General features: G+C 40.2%; 1 protein-coding gene across 7 annotated transcripts in view; it reads left to right on the forward strand.

Annotated features, from left to right (window-relative positions):
* ENOX1 (ecto-NOX disulfide-thiol exchanger 1) overlaps positions 1-25,875 on the forward strand; it is a 366,853-nt gene that overhangs the window by 85,974 nt on the left and 255,004 nt on the right. The window lies entirely within an intron of this gene.

The raw sequence follows: 25,875 nt of genomic DNA on the forward strand, positions 1-25,875 counted from the left end.
GTATCCTAGCTGGCTCTTGAGTTCTATATCTTCATTTACATTTTGGCAGGTCCATATTAGCTGCCCACGGAAGGACTGTGGAGGTCTGCTTGTGAAGCAGATGAAGTTTCTCACATTGCTTTAGCAATGCCCTGGGCTGAACGAACATGCACACTTGACCAAGCTCTTAACATCATTATATGCCAGTTTCTATCTGATGAGTATGAAAGAAGCCTGAGCTGACTGGGTTTGATATGAACTGTAATAACCTATCTGATGAGTCCAACCCCATGTGTCCAGAGATTACCTGCCTGCTAATTTTTCTTTTGATAGGCCAAGATTTCTCCAGAGCAATTTTGCACCATTATTTCTGTCACTGCTTTCTTTTGTACTGCCTTCTGATACGTGTTATGACTGAGGCTCTTTCCTCATTCCTGCTCAAAATATTAGGATTTTTGTGTTGCAGTATGGAAGCATGGTGGTTTACTAACTAAAGCTTAGAGTCTAAATGTTTGGACATTCATTCCTTACTCTGCCATCAACTCCTCCTCTGACTTTCCCCCAGGGAATGATGATATTGGTCTGTGTTCTGTTTTCCCTGTCTCTTAAATGGGAGCACTGATAATAATTGTTGCTCATGTATAGAATAGTTCAGTTGGAAGAGATCTACGATGATCGTGTAGTCCAACTGCCCAACAACTTCAGTGCTGAAATGTAGCCACTGTACATAAGTTGAGTTATAGGACATCTTTTATAAGGTAGAAGTCTGCTAAGCTAAATAAATTATTCATTATTAGAATTATTAACATCATTACTATTATTATTTCTGGATTCCAGCTGGATCCTCTGCATTCCTAAAGGGATTGTTTTAGTGTAAAATCCTACCAGGAAAGATGCACTTTTAAATAATGAAAGTCAAAGACATTTAGTATCTTGCAGAGCTAACTCTACAGGCGATGTTACTGTTACTCTGGGGCTGTCAGAATTCAAGCCTTTCCTGAGTGGAAGAGCTGCCTGACAAAATTATTTTGAAAATGCTACTTCACATTAAAAGTAGCAGGAGAAAATTGTCCCCAAGATGGTATTATCTGTGTGTAGCCAGTAGTTTAACATGGAGCTCTTCAAGATATATTCCTACTCTTTTGAAAAAAAAAAATCTATTTTCTGGAGTACATTAGCCTGCAGAGGGGAAGAAACAGGAAAGCTACTAATATGTTTTTCCATTAAAACACAAAGGCTTTCTCCAAACTCTAGCTGAGAGTAGAGGTAGTTCTCTTTTGAGAAGCAAATGCCTGTTAAGGGCACTTTGCTGGATGCATTTGTGCTATTCCATAATCTTGGTGGTCTACACAATTGGGCATAATTCCCAGAAAAATGACAGCAGGCATAAATTAATTAAACAAAAGAACCACATTGATGTGTTGGTGGAAGAGAAGAGCATGCAGCTCAGCTCCCGCCGATGACTGAATTTCTTTGTGAATTGTTGCCCAACCCTGCAGTCCTTCTCTTCGATGAGGGAAGGGTTTAGGTGGTGGGAGTTAGAATTAGTGGGATTTTGCCAGGAAGCACCCTCTCAGTTCAGTTAACAGAGATGGGTTCCTGCAATTCTTTCTTCCGAAAGGAGGTACATGTGTTTGTATATTTTATTGGTAGTGTTTAAATTGTGTAATTTGAAATGTGAGCAGAGACCATCCTCTTTCTTTAAAATCTCTCTGAAATTATCTCATGGTGAGTGGGATTTGATCCACTCTATAGATAAAAGAGGCTACTGTTTACAAGTGTTTTGATAAGGCGTAGACACTGTGATGTCTAAATGGTGTGATGGATTTCATTATACTCGGAAAGCAATCCAAGCCTGCAAGAGACAAGTAAATACTCACAAATTCTTTTCTTCCCTTCTTCATCCCTACCTCCCTCCTTTACTATCTACCTTCCTCCTTCCCTCTCATTAAGTCTTTCGTGACACTTCATACGTAGCATCAGTCTGTGTGAAATCTTATTACAATAGAATCATCAGGAAGAAAGAAGAAACTAGAGAGTTATTACTGCGTTTTGAAAAGGTAAAAGCATTGAAGGCTGCAGTTTCAGTGGACTGATAGTGTGTCACAGTATGGCTCTCTTTTCCCCCTGCAAGTCCTTGTCTGAGATGGTCACAGGGAAATGAAATACTCTGCCCTCAGGCTCTTGCTCTCCTCCTACCCCAACTCTTACAGCAGCATTTTGTTTACTGTTTTTATTAGCCACTTGCTTCCTTTCAAATCCTCCTCATGCAAAACATGGTTGCTTCAGAACAGTCATAATGATGCTTGGAAATGGCAAAGCAATTCTCCAAGTCCCACTGATTATGTTGTATAGCAACCCCACTGTATGCTGTTTCTTCTGCTTGGAAGGCTAGTAGCTGCTTGGCAAGCTAAAGAAGAAGCTTCTTTCCAATAACAGTGTTTTTCTTTTATCCCAGAGTGTGCTCTTATTTTTCTAGTGATATGATTAGGAAAGAAAATATATACAAAGCTAAAGAAATATTCCAGTATATTTATAATATAATATTATGATGGGCATTAAATAAAGTCATTCAAGTGCTTGAGTTCATTGAAGTATATTTTTTTGCTTTTTAGAAGAAATAATTGTTGCACAGAAAGTTTCATCTGAATAGCAATTATTTGATTAAAAGAATATTGGCCCAGGTCTTGTGCTTGGCTTTCTATAAGCTTAACCATGCAATCATTTATTACTGCAATAGATGGATTTAAATAGGGCTTCTCCCACGTTGTTTCTTTAATAATAGTTTCAAGAAAGAGAGAACAAGTAGATTGAAATGAAGTCCTGAACCCATGGCTTAGGAAGAGTGTGGGACAGGCTGTGAAAGGAAACCTGGAGTTGTCAGAAATGGCAGGAGTAGCAGTACACAGCATGGAGACCAGAGAGCTGGAGTCTTTCTAAGGATGGAAAGATAGCGTTCTTTCTCCCAAGAGATCCTTTGCTTTGACTGGATGTGGGCCCCATTCTTTCTGAACCGATTGCCTATAATAGTACTTCCAAATACTATTGCACCCATTCCAGCTGCCTGCAGGCAGTTATAGAAAGCCAGATGGGTTTCTGGCGTTTCTTAGACTCAGCCTACCTGTGATATACAATTTCTTAAATGTTTATAAGGAGAATAAAGACATTAAATGGAAAAATCATGCTAAAATCTTTGTAAAACTTGAAACAACTGGTATTCAGTCCATTGTAATCTGAAGTAACGAGCTGGAAAGAGACATTGTTGCTACAGATCTCAACAAACACTAGATAAATGCCAGAGGATGAGCCTATAAGACTCTGGGCAAAGCTTCATGCTGTTGGAAACATTCTTGTTTTGCAAAGTGAATGGTAACTGATCATTAAAGCATGGTCTCTGCTGATAGCAAGAGTTTAGAAAATGGCTAAGACATTCAAAGGAAACATAGTTGAAAGTAAGTTTTAAATGAGACAAATCCTGTCTACAAGAGCCTGTGTGCTGTAAAACCCTTTTTTGCCAAGAATGGAACAAGCAGGGATTCAGCAAGTAAAGAAATAGCAACAAACAACTGAGCTTTTTCAGAGGTGATGAAATTGTGCTCAGAGCAGTGATGCAGCCCTTGGTGTTTCTGGGTGTGTCATCCACATTTTTATTTTCCAAAGAAGTCCAGAAATACTTGGTGTGTCCTTAATAGTCTGGAGAGACTTGGCAAGAGGTGTCACTGAGTGTTTATTTGAAATGTAGTTCCAGGGAATTATGAAGCTGATATTCATTCAGTCTCAAGATTACAGGCAGATTTGAAAAAAAAAAAAAAAAAAAGAACCCAGAGGTGCAATTATTTCCCTTAAGGCATATGATTTTTACAGATTCAAAGAAAACAGATGTGTTTCTTATCTACTGCTGTCAGAAATTTTGCAGTGTTTACATAGAAAGTATTCTCTTTTTCAACAAATAAATATCTTTAAATGGTTCTAAATGCCAGTGAGTTTCGTAACAGAATTCTGAAGAATTATCACAGTGGTCTGTTCCTGTTAGTGTAACTAATATTGTTTGAGAAGCTGCCACTGTAATTCTCTCTGTTATTAGTGTTCTGGCATATATTTGTATTGGGTCACTTCTGTATTTTGCATGTTGTAAAAAGGTTCATGGTCTGTCGTGGTTGCCAGAACAAAGAAGCATGTGGATCCCAGACAGCAACTAAGGACCTCGTGGAGCACAGGCAGAAACAAAGAACTACACAAGCCGCTCACTCAGCCCTCCCTGCTCCTAAGGGAATGGGGAGGGGAATCAAAAAGAAAAGGTGTATCTTGTGGGCTGAGGTAAGAACACATTAACAGGGTAACAAAGGGGGAGAAACCACAACAGTAATAACAGTAAAATAATACACTAAATGGGTAATACTCAATGCGCATTCACTCACTGACCAGAGAGCACTGCCAGACCACTCCCGATCTGGAATCCCAAGTTGTGCTTGGAACCACGCTGAGGGGACCGAGCTGGGGACTGTGACACAAGGACCGACCCCAAAGCTGTGCAGTTGACCGCACTGCAGGACCCAAGCCAGAAACCATTCCTCCCCTCCATGCCACCAAACCACCATGTATATACTGAGCATGATGCCATGGTATTGAATATCCCTTTGGCCAGTCTGGGTTAGCTGCCCCAGCTGTGTGCCTTCACAGCTTCTTATGAAAATTAAACCTTTCCCATCTGGAACCAGGACAGGTCTGAAAGAGAAGTGTGTGAAATTACTGGGGTTTTTTTTTTTTTTTTTCAGTAACATTGTAGAAATTAAGGCAGCTTGTGTGGAGAGGAGGAAGAAATAATTATTTTTAGTTTCTTCCTGGTGGTCAGGATGGAGGTGATTTGGACATCCAGGAGCATGTCTGAAGATATCATAGAAAGGCACATTGTTCTTTTCTTAATAATAAACACATATTTCAGAAAAAAATAAAGTGAAAAATTTAATGAACTATTCATGCTCATCTTCAATGGATGACTCCATAAACAGGAAAAGATATAAAATGTAAAACAGCATTGAGTACTATAACTGCTATAGGAATTTCACTACCACAGGTCTACATAAAATCAATACACTTAAGCAATTCACATTCAGCTTCTGGGGGTTTTTACTGAGTCCATTTGCTTCATAGATATTCTGGGTTAGTATAAACTATTTTTCTTACACACCTTGCACGAGCCCAAAGGGTTTGACATCCCTGGATAAGATGTCAAACAAACACAAGGTTTCTAGCAGAGAATCTCCACTGCTCCTGTGCTTTGGACATTAGGCAAAAAATATTTTGCTGGTCATTATTAGATTAACCCTGTTCAGAGTATTGAACAAGGTTAAAACTTCAGTTATTTTTTTCATCCATTCAGTGTAACTTAGTGGAAAATAGGTATGCCTGTTTGGGGATAGATTTTGACCTAAATTTGCGTCTTGGTCAGATTTGCATGCTAACCTCTTATTTTTGGGGACTGTGAATTATCTCTGTACAGTGGTCTGAAGAAATTGCTGACTACTCAGTGTTATTGATTTATATTTCAGTATGCCACATTTCTTTACTGATCTATTCTGTTCGTGTATGGCTGTAAGTGAGTTTCCCAGTCAATGCTAGCATCTCAGGAATTTGAGACTTTGTCTGGGAGGATGTTTTTATTTAAAAGGAGAAGAGCATGCATTTGGCATGGCAGGGAGGGGATGGGAGTAAGCTTTAGCCTGGCCAATAGAGTGAGGGAGGGAATGAGTTTGTAAATTATATTCAGATGCAGAAGTTATTTTATCTTTCATCATCACCATTATGCTCTGAGTGAAGGGTAGCAGAAGATGTAGAGAGGGAAAGGCCGCTCAAAGGTAAAAAGAAGCAGTGGGAAAAAGTAGAAAAATATAGCATGGAGGAAAATAGGGAGAGCAAGGGGAATGCACCTGCCAAGAGCTGGAGAAAAAGGGCCGAGAAAATGTGGTAATGCCCTTGCCAGGCACTACGTGAGTCTGCTCTGCACTTAAAGGCAGCTCTCTCCAGACTAGCAACTGTGTCTGACTGGTCTGAGGAGGTCCGGGTGGCAATGAAGATGCAATAGCAAAGACTTCAGCATAGCTGTTCAGGAAATGTATTTTGGATGCTGTCACACTGATATCTGTGTTTATTTTGTTTTAACAACAACTGTTACCAGCCAGGAAAGACAGATTAAGGTAGCACAGTAATGTCTCCCTGCTGCAAATGCACCTTTGTTCTATCCCTCCTTCCCAACTTTCCTCTCAGTTGCCTGAGGCTTTTTCTCCTACTTGATAAGAGCCCCTGACTAAATATGCAGCAAGGCAGACTCATTGAAGCACATTCTTGACCTGACTTCAATCCAGCGTCAGATTTGTCTATCAAGATGTAATAGTGTAATTTATCACCTTTGTTCAGGTAAACAGATAAAATTGCAGGCAGCTAATAACCTTCATCAATATGCAGAGAGTTAGAGGGAAGTTAGGCAGTTAGATAGCAAGACCTTTCCCTATCTAATGTGGATTACGCAGAGTGGAGTGATCATCATTCATAGTTGTCCACCAGCAACTTTACCTGATACTGGCTGGTAAATCTCAGGGCAGAGGATGGTGCTGTCCTCTAGCTTTGATAGTTCTAATTGTAGCAGTTGTTCAGCAAACTTCCAGTATAACCCATGCAGGACTGCGTACTGCTTTTGAAAATGACTTAGGAGCTTGAAGTAACAAACAATAAAGCACATGTGTAGGAGGCTTCATTAAGATTGCTTGACCTATGAGCAAAATAAAAAGGAGGACAAGACAGGCTTTTCTAGTGATTTACTTTCTATGCCCATGAATCACGTTTTTTTTTTTTTTTCCTCTGTTATTGTGATTGCATTTTTTTTCTTAGCACTGCTCACCCTATCATTATGGGTAGAAAAAATAAAGGGATTGTGATATTTTCTCAGCAGTGATGAAAGGAACAGGACATTTCAAGGACATGCTATAAAAGTTGTTAGGATTGCAAGATGCTGTAGCTTCTTCAAGATGAAAGTACTGTGTACGGTCTGTATTGGATTAATGTGAGTCATGCTGAAGATGCTAGCTATACCACAAGCAATATTGATCTTGTATGTTTACTTTTTAGCATATCAATTATATTAACTTCATTTTTTTCGCCAGCATTTGTGGGTGAGTACATTTTTGAGGCTCTAAATGCCATGTGAAGGAGCCAGGCAGTTCATGTTGGCAGAGAATCTGGCAAAAGATGCTGTTTAAATATAACAGGGGATTGTTTAAAAAGAAAAACTTTATGTTTCAGTGTATTGTTTTCAATGGGCTTATTGGATGAAAAAAAGAAAAAGTGAATGTACAAAATTCTGAAATACTTAAAGAGCTTTCAAAATGTTAAGGAGTGTTTGCAAATTAATGTAAATTAAATACACTTTTAGACTGATACGGGTTGACTTGGTAGAAAGAAAGGGAAGAGGAAACAGGAGGGGCTGGGTGTTCCATGGTCAGCAAGAATTGCTGGGATTGGAAACCACAAAATGAAAAACAGCAGATGTGAAACAGTGGCTTCTGACTTCCTTCAAATGAGCACAAATGCATCAACTTAATAATGTCATTTAAAACTCCTCTTTTGGGGCCATGGAAGAAAAGAACATGGAAGTAATTAGTCCTAGTCTAAAAAAATCTACAAGAAGACATTTGTCCTTGCTAAAATGTTTTATGGTTTCTATTTATCCAGACAAATTATTCCCGAGACATAAAGGAGCACTTCTGACTTCATAGGCCATTGCTATGCAAGATTATAATGTGGATGGGACTTTGTCAGGAAAGACAAGTGTTCCTCAGGCAACACGGCAGAGCTGATTGCTGACTGAAGTGAGGGATGGAAACCCCCATGTTACACCAAACTTTAAGCTGTAGTTCCCTTAAAAAGATAATGAAATTAATCCAATTATACTAGCAGGTTGGAGAACCAGTAGGCTTTCATACTGATGGTATTGTGTGAAATATTATTTGAGCTATGCACTTGAATAACTAGAGAGGATTTAATTATGGCTGTTACTGGTGTTTTTCAGACATCAAAGACCTACCCAGCAGATTATGCAGCAGATTTATTACATGAAGTAAAAGTTGATTACAATTTTCTGGATATTTGGATTTTTTTGTACAAAGTGAGAGTATAATTATTGAATACCTTCTGCTACAATTCTTAAAGGTTTGGCTTTTTTTTTTTTTTTCGATTTGTTTTGTTTCCCCCTCCCCCAGTAGTTACCTTTATCTGGTAGAATATGACCTTTCCCTTAATAGAAGACACGGAGAAAAAACATTGGCTTCTAATTAACTTAGTGGATGTAACACTGTACTACTAAACATGTGGTTTGACACACACAGAGTCTAAAAGTAGATTCATTTGTCTTAAAGTTGATCTTATTTAACTCATACAACCTGAGTAGTACTTTTCTTACAAAGGAGTTTAGGCAGTTAGAGCAGTACAAATCTCCTCAAGCTTTGCAAGTATGGCAGGAGACACAGGCTGTTATCAACAGAACAAACACGAGTCACTCCCAGGTGGGCTGAAGGATATTCTTTTCCATTTTGTTGTCAGAACATCCACAGGCAGCCAGAAGCAATCTAATTTTTGTGGTGCTGTTTTATTATCTGGAAGAACCTCATGAAAATTTTACATGTGAACTACACTGTGAGGTCTCAGCTTTTTTGAAGGCACCAGCCACAGTGGATCAGGTTTGTGAGAGGTCGAGGTAGATGTAATAGCACACTTATCACGTGTACTGTGGCTGTTGCTTTTCTGTGCTGTGCTAAGTTAATACTATAAACAAGAAGCACCTCCAAAACTGGAAAAATTCCTCTGTTGAATTCGGAGGGCAAACATGACAGAAATGGTGGCAATGCAGTTGTAAGGTGTCTCGACTGCTTGCCTGCTTTTCTTCCTTGTTGAAGGGATGAAACACCGCTGATACCAATGGGATTGCTCCCCCATGTTGCAGGACTTGAAGACAACTGGCAGATTCCCAAGAGAGTCTCTAAGCCTAGTTTTGTTATGATCACCCATGAAGAAACACAAAACCAAAAGGCACCTTTGGAAGAAAAAGCTTGTGATGTTAAGAGTAGTGTATTTCTTAATGATAGCGCTGACTATGGTAACAGATATCTGCCAGAGATAGTTTAGACTGAAAGCAGTACACAAGTGTGAAAACATACCTTTCTATGGCAGCAGTGTCCAAAGAATTTCTTCTGGGAGGAGCACCAAAATGGTAGTTCACTTCTGATGTCCTTCCGTCCTAGCAGGCCTTTCCAATTCTGCAAAGCTGAAAACAGTTAAGGGAAAAAATTTTTTGCTGGGACACTGCATGAGTTATGTGAGAAATTGAAGTGGGTCATTCTGGACATAAAATTTAATGGAAACATGTTTTGTCAGCATCAAGATATTTGAAGACTCATCTGCTCAGGGTGTGTCTACTTCTTCTGCCATGACATCTGTTTAGAAGGAGGTGTAAAATTCCCCTTGTGAATTACACCAGTGCTTCAGAGCTGGGAAACTCTGCCTCCTTCTCTTCTCTCATTATGTCTGTGTCTTACCCGTGAATGGGAAGGACTGTGGCTTACTAAAGGTCTCAGTGGAAAAGAAAATTAAAAAAAAAATAAGGAGGAATCAAATACTAATTTCTTATATCATAGATATTGTGAAATTTGGCTCGTATTGTGACAATATTAAAGTGGTTTCTCAAAACACAATAGAAATTTTTTTTGTGATGCATCCTTTCCAAAATAGAATAATCAGTAAGAAAGTTGAAGGCAAAGTGCAGGAGTTTGTTTCAGAACCATGGATGTTGTGTGCTAGGTATTATACATTAGAATGGAAAAACTGTTATTTAAAACTGCTGATCAAAATCTTATGGTTTGGACTAGTTTATTTTCTCTTCCACTTGGGTTTGAGCATTTCACGTCCCTTGGAAATTAGATGGTGAAACTCATGTTCCCAGTAATAATGCATTAAGCTGGAAAGTGCTGGATCTCAACCATATTAAGCAGTAAATACTCTGAGTTTTTTATTGTTGCCACGTACCCTTCGATAGCCAGTCCCATAATAATATAATATGATGCCTACAAATGATGTGTTTATTGTTCTAAAAAGATGAATAAGCAGATGTTGACCCTGACTGCCAAACAGAAGGGAAGATTTCCAAAGCACTAAATGTAATACTGAACTTGATATATTAAATGGTCTATCTTTATTTTGGCTTGGTTGTTTATCTGTGAATTGTGATATGTCTAGTTACAAGTTTTTTTTTTAAATTCTGTCAGAACATCAAATTCTGTATTTGCGTTCCTTGTGGGTAAAGGTATGGTCAGTCTCTTTTCTTGTGATATCCTGAGCAATTCATAATGCTTCTACATCTCTGCATTTTGGGGTGAATACTGCTGTAAAATCCAGGTCACCTTAGTTGCGCTAAAACAGAAACAGAGTCTCAGAGTTTATTTGCTGATGTATATGCCCACTTACTCACAAAAAGCAGTTTCCTCAACGCAGTCTTTCTTAGCATGGGTGCAGTCTTACGGTAAGGGATCAAACTTGTCTTTTTTTTATAGCGTAGAGCTGTTTCTGTCTCATACTTTGCAGCTCAAACAATGGAGAGATGAAGTGCAGGAAACCACTGAGCGTATAAGCATGTCCTTAAAGGGATATGTTTTTGTGGAATTAGAGAAAATAGAATCTGTTTGGAATAATCTCATTAAACTAGGAACTGTTCAACTTCCATTTATTTTTAGTTGTCTGTGAAGGTAAGGGGATTAGTGTTTTCCTACAGAGGAATCACTCTGGATCTGCCTTTTAAATTGTTACAGGATATACAGTTGGTTAGACACATCTGTAGCGCTGAAATGAGAGAATTGTCTCTCATTTGTTTTCTCCAGTCAAGCATAGATCTCTAATTTTAACAGCATTCTACCCTTTTTAAAGATTTGTTTATTTTAGTTTCATGGACCCCATTTAAAATCCATTTTAATGAGCTGTTCATGCAGTGATAGTGTTTTTAATATATGTTAAGTTCTGTGTGACTCTAAGTCAGGCAATGATGTGTGGAGGAGGGCATGAATTTAGAATATGGCAAAGGCAACTGAAATACCTCTTATATGCCACCCAAACAAGATTTTGATGTGGGTGCTTGTCTGCCTCTTTGCTTCCCCCTTCCTGAGACTGACAGTTTAAGCTGCTGTTTCTCTCCTCATGGATGGCTGATTTTGCTGGCCCTACTGCGTCCTGGAGCTAGTTAGGACTCCCAGCATGAATGGTCTCAGTGGTGCTGTGGTTGTGAATATGAGGTGAAGATCAGGGAATAGAGGCATGCCAGGAACAAGTGTTTCATCCCATATGCCATCTTGCAGGGCAAACTCTCTGCACCTAGCTCACTCTGTATGGGTGAGATGAAGTAGAATGCCACTAAGACTCAAGCCAGCACATCTAATTAGCTCAATAATAAGCTTCACTCGAGACCATAGTTAGCCAGCTTGAGAACCTCTGAAAGTATTTTAAAACTGTTGTAAACAAACACAGACCCTAGAAACCCAGAAGCACAGGGACCATGATGCACAGATGTTAGCTGGGCAAAGACTTTTAGGATGCTGTGTTTGCGTGCGGCTTTTCTAATCATGGCAAATTTGCATGGGACAGTTTGGCGACCTGAGCCTTGCCACGATGCAAAGTATGACTAGGTCTTTTGATAGTTATTATGTGTGCCTACTTCCTGGCCACTCACAGGGAGCTTCATAATTTGTCTCCAGACACATCTTGAATATAATAACAAGAATAATTAAATCTCAAATGGGAGTTTGGTGTTCTGACCATCTGGGATCCAGGCTGACAAACGAGGTAATAGTGCAGACCCTAAAGCTGTTAGTAAGGTGAGCCTTTTCCACTCTTTTTTTTTAATTAATTTAAATGTGTCTTAAATTATTTTTAAATTAGTTCATACTCAAAACAGTTTTGAAAATCTGTCTGCCAGTGGGATCTGACTGCTGCTTCTACTGCTGTGTCTTGGTCTGATTCCCAGCTGGAAAAACTGAACCTCTGTATCATCTGAGTGCAACTTCAGCACTGTGATAAATGAAAGCAAACAGAAATAGTTGGAAGCTTTTCTAAACAACATTTAGAACATCCCTTTTCTAATATATTTTTCCCAGACAGAAAAGAAAACAGGGAGGAAGAGGATGTTACATGTGCTTTATTAGTATGAGCATGTGATGGCTCTTTTACTTGCTTGAAAAGAGGATGCAGAGAAGCACCAAGTTTATGAAGTTAAAGCTGATGGAAATGTAATACGCAATAGTGTTTTCTAGCATAATGCATTTTTACAGAGTTTTCTTTCCTCTGGTGGCATAGCCTGGAAAGGTAAAATTGGGTTTTATTCCATGAGGGAAAGAGACTACACATTGAGGTATTAAGGGAGTAACTGGAAGAATGGGAGAGCCAGATCAGTTAATTGAGTTGTCCGTCCCGAGTATAGCAGCAAAGTAAGAGAAGCAGTAACCACGCCATTTGTTTTAGAACCTGAAATAGTGGTGCCACAGCAGTGCTGCCATTCCCAGGCTCATTAGACTTGTTAAGAGACAGAGCTATACTATCAGGTCAATATTACAGTGCTGCAAATGACCATCTTTCATGGCCCAAATTAAGCCACTATGGCGCTGTATTCTGTGACCCTGACAGCTTGTTTTGAGTTAGGAAGGCTTGTGCTGGAGCTATATACCATACATGGAAGTACCACACACATCTCATGCCTTCTTAGCTGGGAGAAACCTCCTGTGAGTGTGGTGGAATTAGACTTCCAAAAGCCTGTACAGGAGCACAAAGGAGAATGAATCCCAGTTAGCAGCAAAGGGGAGAGGGAACCCATCCAGATGCTAGGTTTAGCAGGAAAAAGACTGCTTGTTTCCCTAAAGGACTTCATTCAAGCTACAGAGGAAGCTGGGGCAGAAACTCTCTCTTAACTAAGGGTGAATGCTCTTTTTGGGTGAGGCGAGTAGTCTAAAACTGACTACACCATTTTTTTTTCATTAAAATCTTTAGTGCAAGAGGAGTGGCAGAAAATAATCCTGTGATATTTCATTTTGCAGTAAGCACCAAAAAGCACAAAATCAGCTCCTGGCAGCCCAGCTATTAGCAACGCTATCCCATGCTTCACTGCATCTGTGACCGCAGCAGCAGTAGTTTAAAGAGCTGATGCTGTCCCAGGTTGCCAGCCAAGCTCTGATACTGGCTTCTGGCTGGCCCTTTCAGAGGGCAGCAAACTGATGTCTCAATGATGCTGTCAGCTTCAGGGCTGTTTGTCTGACTGCTTATGCCTTCAAGTCTTAAAAAGCTCATGATACCAGCAAGGTTTAGGACCAAAAAAAGCCAAAAGACATCTTTTTCAGGGCCACCTGAATTTTTCTACCAGGGGCTCCCAATGTTTTTTGTTGTTTGGTTTTTCTTTTTTTCTTTTTGTGGTTGCTGTATGTTTGACAGACACTTGCAGTCTCCGCTTGAAGATCTGTTGCTCTGGTGAGCAGCCAGGGGATAACCTGGGCAATTCTGTCAGCTGTCTTTCAGACCTGGTTTTACCAGCCTGATCTCAAGTGTTAATATTTGCAATCCATAATGCTGAGAATATCGGGTCCAAAACCAAGTAATGTCACCTAAAGGGCAGGTCAGAGGCTTCATTTCATCTTTCACAATTATATTTTAAATTGTTTATAGACCTTGTAGGAATGTATCAGGTAGCCTGGGAAGGAGTAATAAGTGGGAATTGTGACTTGGGTTTTCTGTACCAGCTTCCTAGCCCTTTTCAGCTCATTCCCAGGCTATGTGTCAGGAAATTTCTTGCTCAGTTCAAATGTACCAGTGTGATTCCCAGTTACGTTAGCCGTGTCCAGGGTATGCTCATGGTAACAGTATGACTGTATAACTGAGTATGGCTGAGAAGAGTGCAGGGAGAGGGGAAGGATAGTGACTGGCAGGACTAGACAATTTAATTATGAGATGCTGAAGCCCTTCTCTCTCTCTCTCTCTCACTTGGGCAGCCAGACGGTCCCTTCAGCTTGCATCTGAGGAGTTTATCTTTAGCACTTAATTTGCGACTTTTCAGGATTCCACCATACCCAGGGGTACATGCATATATACAAAACCTCCAGCAAATGAAACAAACCAAAATCACAACCAGAAAAACAGAATTGGTGGTAGGAAGGAGGAGGGCTTTGATGTAAGTAGGTCACATATAGGAGAGACTGCAAGTTTCTTGCTCCTTAACAGATCATTTCCACCTTGTGTGCTGTTCACAATTGAGGACCTCCATTGTTTTGGTGCTCAAACAAGAGGACAGTGGAGGGCGACATCCTGGAATTGTCTTCCATAACCTTGTGAAGAGCTGGGACAGTCTCTCCACTGAGAGTTTCAGAATAACTTGTTTTTCTTCTTGGGATCTACAGACTTGAAGATTTTGAAGAGCCAGGAACAGGGCTGATTTAGTACCAACTGTCTTGCAGCTGTATGAGAAAGAGGGCAGCACTTTTGTACATTGCTGTCTAGACATATACAGACAGACTGACAATATCTGTGCATCCTTCAGAAAAATAAACAGTGAACCTCCAGGATGGTGTCCATGTGGGCACCTTTCCTTCTCTGCCCCAGAAGGAATTCTTTTGGGACACTTGAGGACTCATTAAGGATATCTCCTTGGGATGAGAAGAAGGAGGGAATCAGCATCTCAAGAATACCACTTTATTTTGCTGGTCGTGTATGGGTGCTGCCCTCCAGCCATTGGGATAGAGATGGATAGAGACGAGTGCTGCAGAGGGAAAGCCTGTCCCTCAGTCTTGCTGTGTAAATGCTCATTCCTGTCCTCCTGCCCTTGCAAATCTTTATTTCTAACAGCTTTTCTTCCTCTCTGCCTCAATCCATTTGTCACTTAGTCCAAAGTTGGCTTTCAGCCCCATCAAAACCCTTCGGCCACCTCCCTCTTTCACACTTCTTTCATCCTACATTCTTTAATCTATTCTTACTCCCCACCTTGTATGTTCCCAGGGGAACACAAATTGCTGCTAAATGCCAGAAGATTCTCCCCTCCTATTTCCCCCTAAAACCCAAAACTGAGATGTGAATGTATTGAATGTAATTAACTGTCTAATCTCATGACAATTGTCCTCTCTTCCCCTTTTTTCTCCCTTAGGCTTTGCTGTTCTCTCTTACTCTTTCAGTTCTGCAATAGGAGTAAATTCCTTACGACAGAAGATTGTCTTTCACTTGTTTAATGTGCCTATCTGTTTTAAGCTCTACCTTAATGATAATTCTAAAAGTGTAAGGCACAGGATAGTTTCTGTACCGGAACCTTAGAGTGTTGGGATGCTCTAGCATGTTACTGGAAAAGTCTAGTTTATTCCTGCGAGTGAAACAACAGATCATCTAAATGGGAAATGAAATGACTAATAGCAACTGGCCTGCTCTGCTCCTGTGACAGGCCAGCTTGTGGAGAGTGGTTTGGGGTCTCATGAGATAAGGGAGTGGAAAAGAGATGCTGAGAGGCCACTTGATTGAAACTTAAAGAAATCTCATGCACTTTAGATTGGTTGATGTCCTGTCCTAATATTTCAATTTTATTATTAACCAGAAAAACAAAATCAAATCAAAGTTCCCAAGACACAACAAAACAAAGTGAAAGTTCCCAAGGCACAACAGACCAAAACAGCCTAAATAAAAATATGCTCGAACACATGCATAATATATTAACTGTATTTTGCTTCATTTGTAAAGAGCAAAAGAGAACAAATAACCAATGTGTTGTCCCCTTATGGGCCTTTGTCAGGGACACACTTCTCTGTAGCCATTCGGTGGGGAAAATGTTTTACAAAAACACTTCTTCATAACAGTTTTGCAAGCTGCCCAACAGATATATATTAGCTGTTATATGTTCTTGGGTTTTATTTGAAGCAAAGTATTTCCAGCTCTCTCACTAGCTGGAGGAAATTCATGCCACAAATAAAGCAACCACTTTAAACCTCCAAGCCTGTCTCTAGCCACGTATCCCTGTTCATGAAAATGGGTGCTACTAAGTCATACAGAACAACATGCATGTGGGCTGCCAGGATTGAACCTTTAAACATAGTTTCTATTATATCCTCCCCAAAATAGCAAGTAATAATTTAGAAGCTTTTTTTTCTTCCTATATTAGTCATAAATCCACTTACAATGTAACTCTAAGTAAAGTGGATTTAAAGACTGTATTTTAAAATGAAATGTTTTCATTTAGGGGAAGTATCCTGCAGATGCTTTAGAAATTAAAGCCTTATTTCCAGTGCAGAAACAACCATTCTGACTCAAGTGCTGTCCTTAGCCTGACTCTTGTCCACACACTGTCTAGTCCACACCCAGCTGTGTGCTGTTTAGTGCCAGAACTTGCTGACCCAGCCATCACTTGGAAACTTGTAGGAAACATCATCAAAATATGTTTCTAAACAGAACAGTGATTTTTCTGAGAGACTTCATGTCCTCTTCTGCACTTAAAGCACTATATATATATGTAGTGGTGCTGTTGACAGATGAAGACTAGTGTTTTTAACAAGTAGATTTTTAAGGTGGCAGATTCCAGGCAAGCAAAACAAAAGAGATTTTCTTCCTGTTCTAATTCCTGTGGGATATACACCTGGATGTCTAAAGAAACAGTATGAATTTCAAACCTTTACCTGAAATGACCTTTGCAGAAATCTGTATAGTCATCTGTGCAAGCTTGTAATCAAGTATGTGTTAGGATTTTTTTTAACTAATTCTCAAAATGGACTCAGGATTTCTCTTTTACCTCTTTACACCCTATGGAAAATCCTCTCTAATTTTGTAAAAGCTTCTGTTTTCAAAAGCTTAAAAAACTAAATTGAAATCTTTCAGTCTAACTGCAGGGCACGTATGAAAGCAGAAGCTTGTATTTCAAAGAAGTGCCTCATTTGTACTTGTACATCGTGTGAAGATCTTTAATATGCATGTGTACTTGCAAACACTGAAGCTGAACTATGGGTGTTCTTTGAAAGTATGGCTCTTAGGACTAGGTTGCTGAAAAGCGTGTCTCCGTATTTTCCAGAGGTGGCCCTGTTTGTACTTACACAAACTTCAGTATAAAAGCTGTCTGTGCATGCAGCTTTTCCATTATTCTGTTTTTATTTCCATTATTAGCTCATGGCACAGATGCATTAGCGATGAGCATATTACAAATGCACATACAAGTCACTTGCAGGCACAGCAGGAATTTATTTTCTTCAAAATATAACCTTAATTTGCGTGGCTGTAGTTGCTTGAGTGTAGACACTTTGCAATTTTAGTGTTTGAGCAAGAACAGTGCTTTAAGAATATTTTCCAATACAAACTCTTGCTGCTCTTTCGTGTTCAGAGGACACAGGCTGATTTTGCAGAAACTTTTAAGATTCTCCCTTGGAAGACACCCTTTGAAACATGACTGCAGAGTTTTTTTTGGGGGGTTGTTTATTTCAGTCAAGGTTTTCTTCACTGAAAGCTTTTTGCCACTAGTTGCAGACTCCAAAGTCAGTGGTCGCATGGCAAAGGCACATCCAAGATGTAACAGATCTTAATTATGCTTTTATTTCTTAATGTCTCTGTCAGGCTGATTTCTGCCTAAAGAACAACTTGTTAAAATGGAAGCGAGCAGGCTGGTGATGTGGGTAAGAAAAGTTTTCAGAAAAATAATGACCTTTCTTTCTGTTAAGAGCACCTACCTGCTTGTTAATGCGATGGCCTAAAGCTGCTGAATCCCTCAAGTGTCCTCGATGATTGTCATTGATAGACAGAAAGACTCTTCTCATCTCAAGCAGAACCTGTTGTATAGCATCGTTGGCATAATGAGACACACACGTACCCCCTCCAGGCTTAATTATGTGACATGTAATGACTGGGAGTGAAAGTGGAGTCCAGCAAGAAGCTCCAGCAAATCTGCATCCCAAAGTTTACCTAGTAAGAAATAACCTTTGAGAACCCCTAGAAGCGTTGCTCATTCCTCTGATATCTAGTCCAAAACATAATATATTTCCAAATTCTCTGCTCTAAATAGTTTAAAACAGCAGTTTTCAACCTTGTTTGTGTTGTTAACCTCTTCCAACCACAAAAAAAAAAAAATCACTTTGTGGTCCCAATCCCATCAGATTATTTTAAATAAATACAAACATAGCAAGTGCATATATCCCTGCTGGAAGTATTTTTCAATTGTGATTAGTTCATGGACCTCAGTTTTAGAGAAGGTAGTTTAGTCCAAAAGACCACTTCCCCCTCTACATAAAATTCATCCCCTCTGCATAACATTGATCCTCTGATACCATCAGTGCCTAATTTTTTCTGGGTCAAGGACAAGGCTTTATCATAAGTAAAACTCTACAAGAAACCAGTATCAAAAGAAAGGACTTGTTGACGGTCTTGTCCACATAGTAAATCCACGTTGGCAGAAAAGTATCCATGACAGAGAATTGCTCATCTGGATAATATCATAACATATTAACCAGAATTTGTATTTCATGTGCAGATTTCCCAAATCATTGCACTGACTGAAAACTTTTGCCAACTGTTTGAGTGCTTTGAGCACTATTCCTGATATAAGAGCCTCTTGAATTCTTGTTCTTTTCTTCCATTAACAAAGTAAGGAGAAATCGAAGTTTTCCTTTCCATTGCTCTGTATGATCAGCTCTGGATATGGACTCAATTTGTGCTGCGATTGCCACTGTAGAAAACCCATGATAATGCAAAGTTTCTTTTTGTTAATAGAACCAATATTTGCAGTCCTGATAAAAGCATTCTCCTCCAGGCTGTTATTTTCTCTAGACTTTCTGCTGCTACCATGTCTCAGGCAGACTTCATGGTCTAATACTAAAATGGCTCTTTGCTGAGAGAGTCATTGTTCTTTCCACATGCACATGCACTATCTTCCTGTTATCTCTTAGAAATTCACTCCTCCTGGTAGTGGTTTCTTTTTTATGTATATGAATTTTGCAGTATTGTGTACTGGAAATGCAGCTTTGCAGAGCAATGAATAATTTTATTTGTAACATGCTGTTGGTCTTGATGGAAGACACAAATATGATTACTCTTGACAAAGATTGAATTGATCAAAGTCTTTTTTTTTTTCTTTTTTTTATACTAGGTTACAGAGATGCCTCCGCAGTCGATTAGTTTATACCACTTTTGGCCCATTTTATGATCTGTTCATGCTAGTGCTGTACAGCATTTAACCATGCTATACTGATATTAAGAAAATCTATGTTTGTATGATGCAGTTCCTTATTACATTATAATGGGAAAATTACTGCTGTTTTTATTCCTGTTAGGATCAGCAGTAATTTAAGCTCCGTTGTAGCTGCTTCATACTAATATTCTAGTGGTCATGTGGTCTGAAATATTATGGTGTTTCTTACCTTCTCCTCTTGTTTCCGTGCAGTCTCTTTCAACTGGCTGTTCTGTCTTACGTGTGTGTCTGCTACTGCTCTGGGCTCACGTGGCCAACTCTCGTTTCCTTGTTTCAGCGCTAGTCCACTTATAGCAAAAATCAATGTATTTTACGCACATTTGGGCACATGTATTACTAGGTATTTTATTCTAGCTCTATGCTCTGCATCCTCCTGGGTGCTTTCTGCTGGACATAGCTTAGCAGGAAGTGATTATCAGCCAAGGAGGCAACAGTATCCTGGGCTGCATCAAAAGAAGCGTGGCCAGCAGGTCGAGGGAGGCGATTCCCAACCTCTACTCTGCTCTTGTGAGACCCCACCTGGAGTACTGTGTCCAGTTCTGGGATCCTCAAAATAAGAAGGATATGGTACTGTTGTAATGAGTCCAGAGGAGGGCCATGAAGATGATCAGAGGGCTGGAGCACCTCTGCTATGAGTACACGCTGAGAGAGCTGCAGTGGTTAAGCCTGGACAAGAAAAGTTTATGGGGAGACCTTATAGTGGCCTTCCAGTACCTGAAGGGGACCTACAAGAAAGCTGAGGAGGGACTGTGATGAGGACTCTACCACATCCTTGGGTAGTTTGTTCCGATGATTAATTGTTCTCATTGTAAAAATTTATTTCTTCCATCAAGATGAAACCTCTCCCAGTGCAACTTATATCCATTGCCACGTGGGTCCTCGTGAAGAGAGAGCCTCTCTCCTCTTTGTAGATGCCCTTTAAGTACTGGAATACCGTGATGAGGATCCCCCTAAGCCTTCTCTTCTCCTGAGAAGCAGTGGCTGAATGAAATTCCCCTCCGGAGTCTCATAAGCAGTGGCACTGAAAGAGAAGGGAGCAAAATGGTTTGCACGAAAGCAAAGGACAGAATCCAGAATTGTACCCTACATTGTGTTTCTGAGGCTTTTGAGAAAATCTGGGCATAGAATACCGCTGCTGACCTGTGGCTTGTCGAGAACACAGCTAATAGACAAGCAATATAGAATACTGGTTGACTCCTGTCCCCTTGCCTGGGGATCCCGCACAAGATGCTTTCAGCTAGGTAGGGCTGCCTGACTTCCTTTACTCCCTGCCCTCTGCCTGCCTGCATTTGGTCTCTGGGAACACCCAAGCTGCTGGCAGCACAGCAAGGAGCCCAGCAAGTATCATTGCAGTAGCCTTTATTAACGGCTGTTAGCATTGTGTGCTGCGACATATACTTAGTATTTATTACTTTTTTCCTGGGTTGTATGTTACAGTCTTGGATGGATTAAGCCACTTTCCAAATCTTGTCCTTCCTCTTTCCCTCTTGCTTGTTCAAAATCCAGCTGTATTTAGTAAATATAAAAGCGCTGACCTTCAGAGCCCATGACAGCCAGCTGCAGCCCCATAGTCCCTTTCTTTCCTATTTCCTTCACTCATTTTTCAGTTGAAGCAGTTCCACTCTCTCTGGTGCTCAAAATGGGAACCATACTTCTTAGCGCAGACACTTTCTGCGCGTGCCATCAGTCGTGCAAGGGGTTCACGTGCCAGCTGCACTAGGTTAGGAAAAGAATGACTTGTACCATAAACATGTGCAATGAGAGCCAACTGGTCTATAATTCACTTTTAAATTCTAGATCATGTTTTACTCAAACTAGTTATTAATTAATTCACCATTTCATTTGTTATGAGTAGTAATTTCAGTAAGACACTGTTCAGCAGCATAAATTCTAGGAAGTCCTTACTTATAAGTCTTACTGTGACATCTTCTGATCACTACAACAGGTCTTTTGCTGGCTGTTTGGTTGTCCTCTACATCACAGCTTCCTGAGGAATGGCAAACAAATTAGACTTTCGTGTAAATAATCTTACTTCCTCATACAGCAAACTGTCCCCAGATTGCTGTTTGTTGATGCCTTCACCCCATAGCCCCCTTCCCACAGCAGGTCCCTGGGTGGAGGTGTCACAGAGGAGTCAACTGTCCAGTGGAAACGCAACCTGGATCACCCTGGGCAGTAAACATAAGGCTGGCTTCCATCTTCTGCGTGCTGGAGGAGATGGAGAGGAGCATTGTGCTCGGAAAGTCAGTAGGAGAAGAACAGGAAAAGACAGCCATGATGTGCAGAGGCTTCCAAAAGTGCGAGTAGACTTTGTACCTCTGCACTGCAGAATTGTGGGTGAAGAAATCCAGGATTTTTGTGATGAAAAACTGAACAATGTCCTTTTGGATACCATATCTGAAAGGTGCAGGCACATAGCACAACACTGTTTACTATTTCCCAGCATACAGCAAAGCTAAGTATGAACAAGTCGTGACTTGAGAGCCTTTGGAAATTGAGGGAGGCATGAAAATTTTTTTCTCCGTGTATTTTTTCCAGAAAAGTAAATAGGACAATAAGGGGACATTCTTCCAATTGTCGTGATAAGGGTGAAGAAAGATATACTAAGACCAAGAGTCTGGAAACAAAGGGATTTGCTACAAAGGACTGTAACTGTGTTTTGTGAATTAAAGGTAGATAGCGAAGAGCCATCTACAAGCAAGCCACACTTTCCAATGTCTCCATCAAGCCTAAGGGGACACCAGGCCAGGGTGTTTAGTGTGTCTGTGTGCTCTGAGCCAAGTGTCAGCCTGTCAGGGGGCTGGGAATTACAGGGGTGGAAATGAGAGGCTGCCAGACTGGTCACACCGATTGAAGCAATTTTTGCAACGAGCCCAGAATTAAACCTTGTGATCAACAGTTAAACCTTGTAAACCTGTGTCAAACAACAACTCTTTTGCATTTCATGTGTTTTTTAATGCATTTCTACTGTTAAAAAATAACACTTATTTGGAAATAAGTCTTAATTTTAAAAGCCTTTTAATTTCCCTCTTTTACATACTATTCTTGCACTGCAAAAAGGCATCATCAGCTGCTTTTAAAATGTACTGTAGGCTGTATGACTTGCATAATAAATGTTACATTAAGATAATCAACCTCTTCAGACCAGTAGGTCATACCACTGAAACTGCCTGTCCATGAAAACACAAGTTCCTCAGCTTTAGAAATCCTTAAAAGCACGCAAAACACTCGGAACAGACGCAAAGAGATATCATCTCCCCTTCCTCACTGCTGCCCTGCTATGGGAAAGACCTTTCACTATCCTGCATTTCTCTCCAGAGTGAAAGCACCATTCAATACAAAATTAATAAAGTTATATAGAGCATGTTGAACAAATACTGACATATCCCCAACGGTGAATTTACATCCCCCCTGTTCTGTTTAAAATTAATAAAGGAAGACAAAGCATACAAAATCAACATGAGAGAGTATAAAACCCCACACGCAGAGTTCGCCAAGGCTTGGCACTGAGAGAGAGCTGCGGCGCTGGAGTAAGTGACTCTAAGAATTAGGCAAAGCACATGCTGGAAATGCTGGTTCCCTTTCTCGGCCAGGTTCAGGAGGGCTCCCTGGCAGTGTGCCTGGTGGATTTGTCACTCAGGAGGGGGCATTGCCTGAATTATTCATTGCATTCACAGCATTCTTGTGCCATCAAATTCCCTTTACCTTCTTCCTGCAGGTGATGTGCAGGATAAAAGATGCTGTTACCATCAGAGTCTTGTTTGGCTGCATCTCACCTTCTGTTTGCTTCCTGCCCACCTTCTGTTCTTCCTTCTCCCAAAGACACACTCTGCTGTCATCAGTCTGTGTTCATAAGAACATGTAAAAATATTCTGTGTACTGAATAGCCAACCAAAGGCTTCATTTGCCTTAGTGATAGCCCAGGGACTACCAGAGCAAGGGAATGCAGATTTATTAATGTGTGCAAAACTAGTCCCCTTCATCAAATTGCCCTGTTTTAAAAATAGATGAAAGTCCCTAGAGATTGCCACACCTAAATCTACCTGAGTGGTTACCCAGTCCTCAAGTACCTCTCTATAAACCAGAAGGTGTGACATGGAGATCAAATACCAGGAAGATGGGCTCTAGTAGCTGTCTTATAGCAATTAAAAATAATCCTTTGTGCTCTAAGCAATCAATAACCTCTTCTTGACTGGCAAATATTACATCTGTACCCTTCAGAGCCATGCTGACCTTCCCCACAAGTGCCAGCCATTGATCTGGCTGCAGAAACTTCCCACAACCAATTGGAATCACTTGGAAATAGTCAGTTTTCAAAATCTTTATGGCCACACATTTCTGAAGGCATTAGATTGTCTTGTATTGCATGTTGGCTTTTCTTTATTGCTGTGATGTTCTGCAGACACCGCCGGTTACCCCTAGGTTTGCAGCCAGCTTCTCCCACTGGTTAATACGTAATTTATGAGCTCAGAGATGATTATGTGGAGAGTGAAGTTGTGCCAAGAAGAGTTGTTCCTGTTGTCTTCATCCTTGTCTTTTTTCCCATGCTAGCGGCAGCTGAAGGTGGAGGTCGCTGTACCTGTGGCAAGAATAAGCAGCCCAAACTGCTGTGTAGCATGATGGCTGATGTGCAAATTTACAATTGCCTGGTATCAATGTGAAAGCCATGTTCTGGGCTCCAGATATACCAACTCTTCACATTACTTCTAAGAGAAACTGCATCAGTCTGTGGTCATCTGTTAGAGGTCTGCAAATGGTCGCGCCTCAATGGGCCCTGGGTATATGGCCAAGCTGCTAAGCCACGTAATTCAGAAGTGTATTTTGTAAACAATACCTTATAGCTAACTTAAAGTTGAACTGTTGTTTGAGTGAGGTGACTGTGTGTTAAGTAGGATGAAGCTGTTGCAACAAAACGTCTTACTTCCAAGAAAATCCATTCCTGTAGGCGATTTACCTTTGTCATCCTCTCCTCCCTGAGGAGTCTTCTCTGTGACCTTTGCTATTCTACCAAGGCGCCTCATAAATTATTATTCCTTTTAATGGCACTTAGGCTGTCGCAGTGGCTGCTAGCCTTGAAGATTTGCAGTCTACCCTGTAATTTTGAGCAGAAAAAAAATGGTTAAGTGACAGAAGAAATATTGTACTTCACGATAAAACTACTTTTGTGTTTCGTTTTCTGCTCAAGTCATTCATATCCCTGTCACTAACCTCATTCAGGTCAAGGGCTCGAGGCAGAGAATGGGCATAATATTTTTGGTCAGGCTGATGCATCTGAATATTACAAACATCTGTAATTTTGAAATTGTAATGAGCACTGTGTTAAATCCTCAGGCAAGTAATATTAAGGCATAATGGATTACTGAATTTTTTGTTTCCTTTGGCAATGCAAGCCAAGGCTCTTTTGGCTGCTTATTCCACACGTTAATGAACCTGCTTACACAAAGGAAGCTGCTCCTTATGGCTGTAGATTGGATCCCAGATTCTGCAAGCTTCATAGGAAAGTCTACAGGCCAAGTAGTTGAAATAATAAAGAAAAATTAATCAGGCACACATTAAATATGAAGCATGGAAGAAAACATCTGCAGCACTCAGTGGATGTCTCAGTAACATACTTGCAGTGCTGTTTTGCCAGCTTACATCTGGAGTGGTTCATCAGAAGAGAACAGATGCTAGTGTGAAATAGGTCATCATAGCAGCAGGGCATTAGAACAGAGACATTTCTTTTTTTCTTGCAGTAACAGCTATTCCTTTTTATTCACACCAATTATGAAAATGTTGGCCATGTCTGTAATGTAAATGCGTGTATTGTGACAGGCCAATACTCTTAAAAAGCATCAAGGTAAAAACTAACATAATGCGGAAGCTTTGGAGGAGCAGTCCTTTTGCAGTACACACTGACTATCCTTTAAAAGACATAGTAGCTATTTCTTGTTAAGATTATGATTTTTTTTTTTCCTCTTGCTTTATTTGTTTTAGTAGAGATGTCACTGAATGCCTTCTTGGTGGCAAATGCCGAGAAACAGAGATGCTAATTCATGAGAGTTTCATCAGTCATTTCAAAGGAGAGGTCACATAGATAAGAAAAATGAACAGTACGCAGTATGTGAAGCAGTGACATTCAATGAGTCCTTGTCACCAGCAGCCATTAGTATGCAAGCCTGCTGTTATGTTTCAGTGCTTTATGTGCTTTTCTTGACCAGGCAGGGAGCCTTCAGAGCACTGTAGCAGTTAATACCACAAAAGTTATTGTTTCTTTCTTGAATGCCTTATATTTTTAGTACCATTTAGATGCTTCTCTGTCCCCTTGTGCATCTAAAATTTTAAAGAGAATCAAAGAATGCATAATTTATATCTGTCCCAGAGGTAATGGAGTGACTCAATGATATCTGTGAAGGGGATGATTTTAAATTTCATGTCTTATGCAAGAGGTGATTTTTATATGAAAACTGCAAAAACTTGCCTCGGGAATACCCAGATAATTATACTTATGACAACGGGTGTGGATTCCAGGGGGATTATAGCAGGAAGCTTTAGTGTCTTTGTATATCATCATTCCTTGTGTATCACTGTTGTCATAATTGAAAACACAGCAACTGATAGATCTCAGTGAATGCAACTTGTATTTT

Source organism: Cuculus canorus, chromosome 1 (genome assembly GCF_017976375.1).
Source record: "Cuculus canorus isolate bCucCan1 chromosome 1, bCucCan1.pri, whole genome shotgun sequence".
NCBI classification, from domain to species: Eukaryota; Metazoa; Chordata; class Aves; order Cuculiformes; family Cuculidae; genus Cuculus; species Cuculus canorus.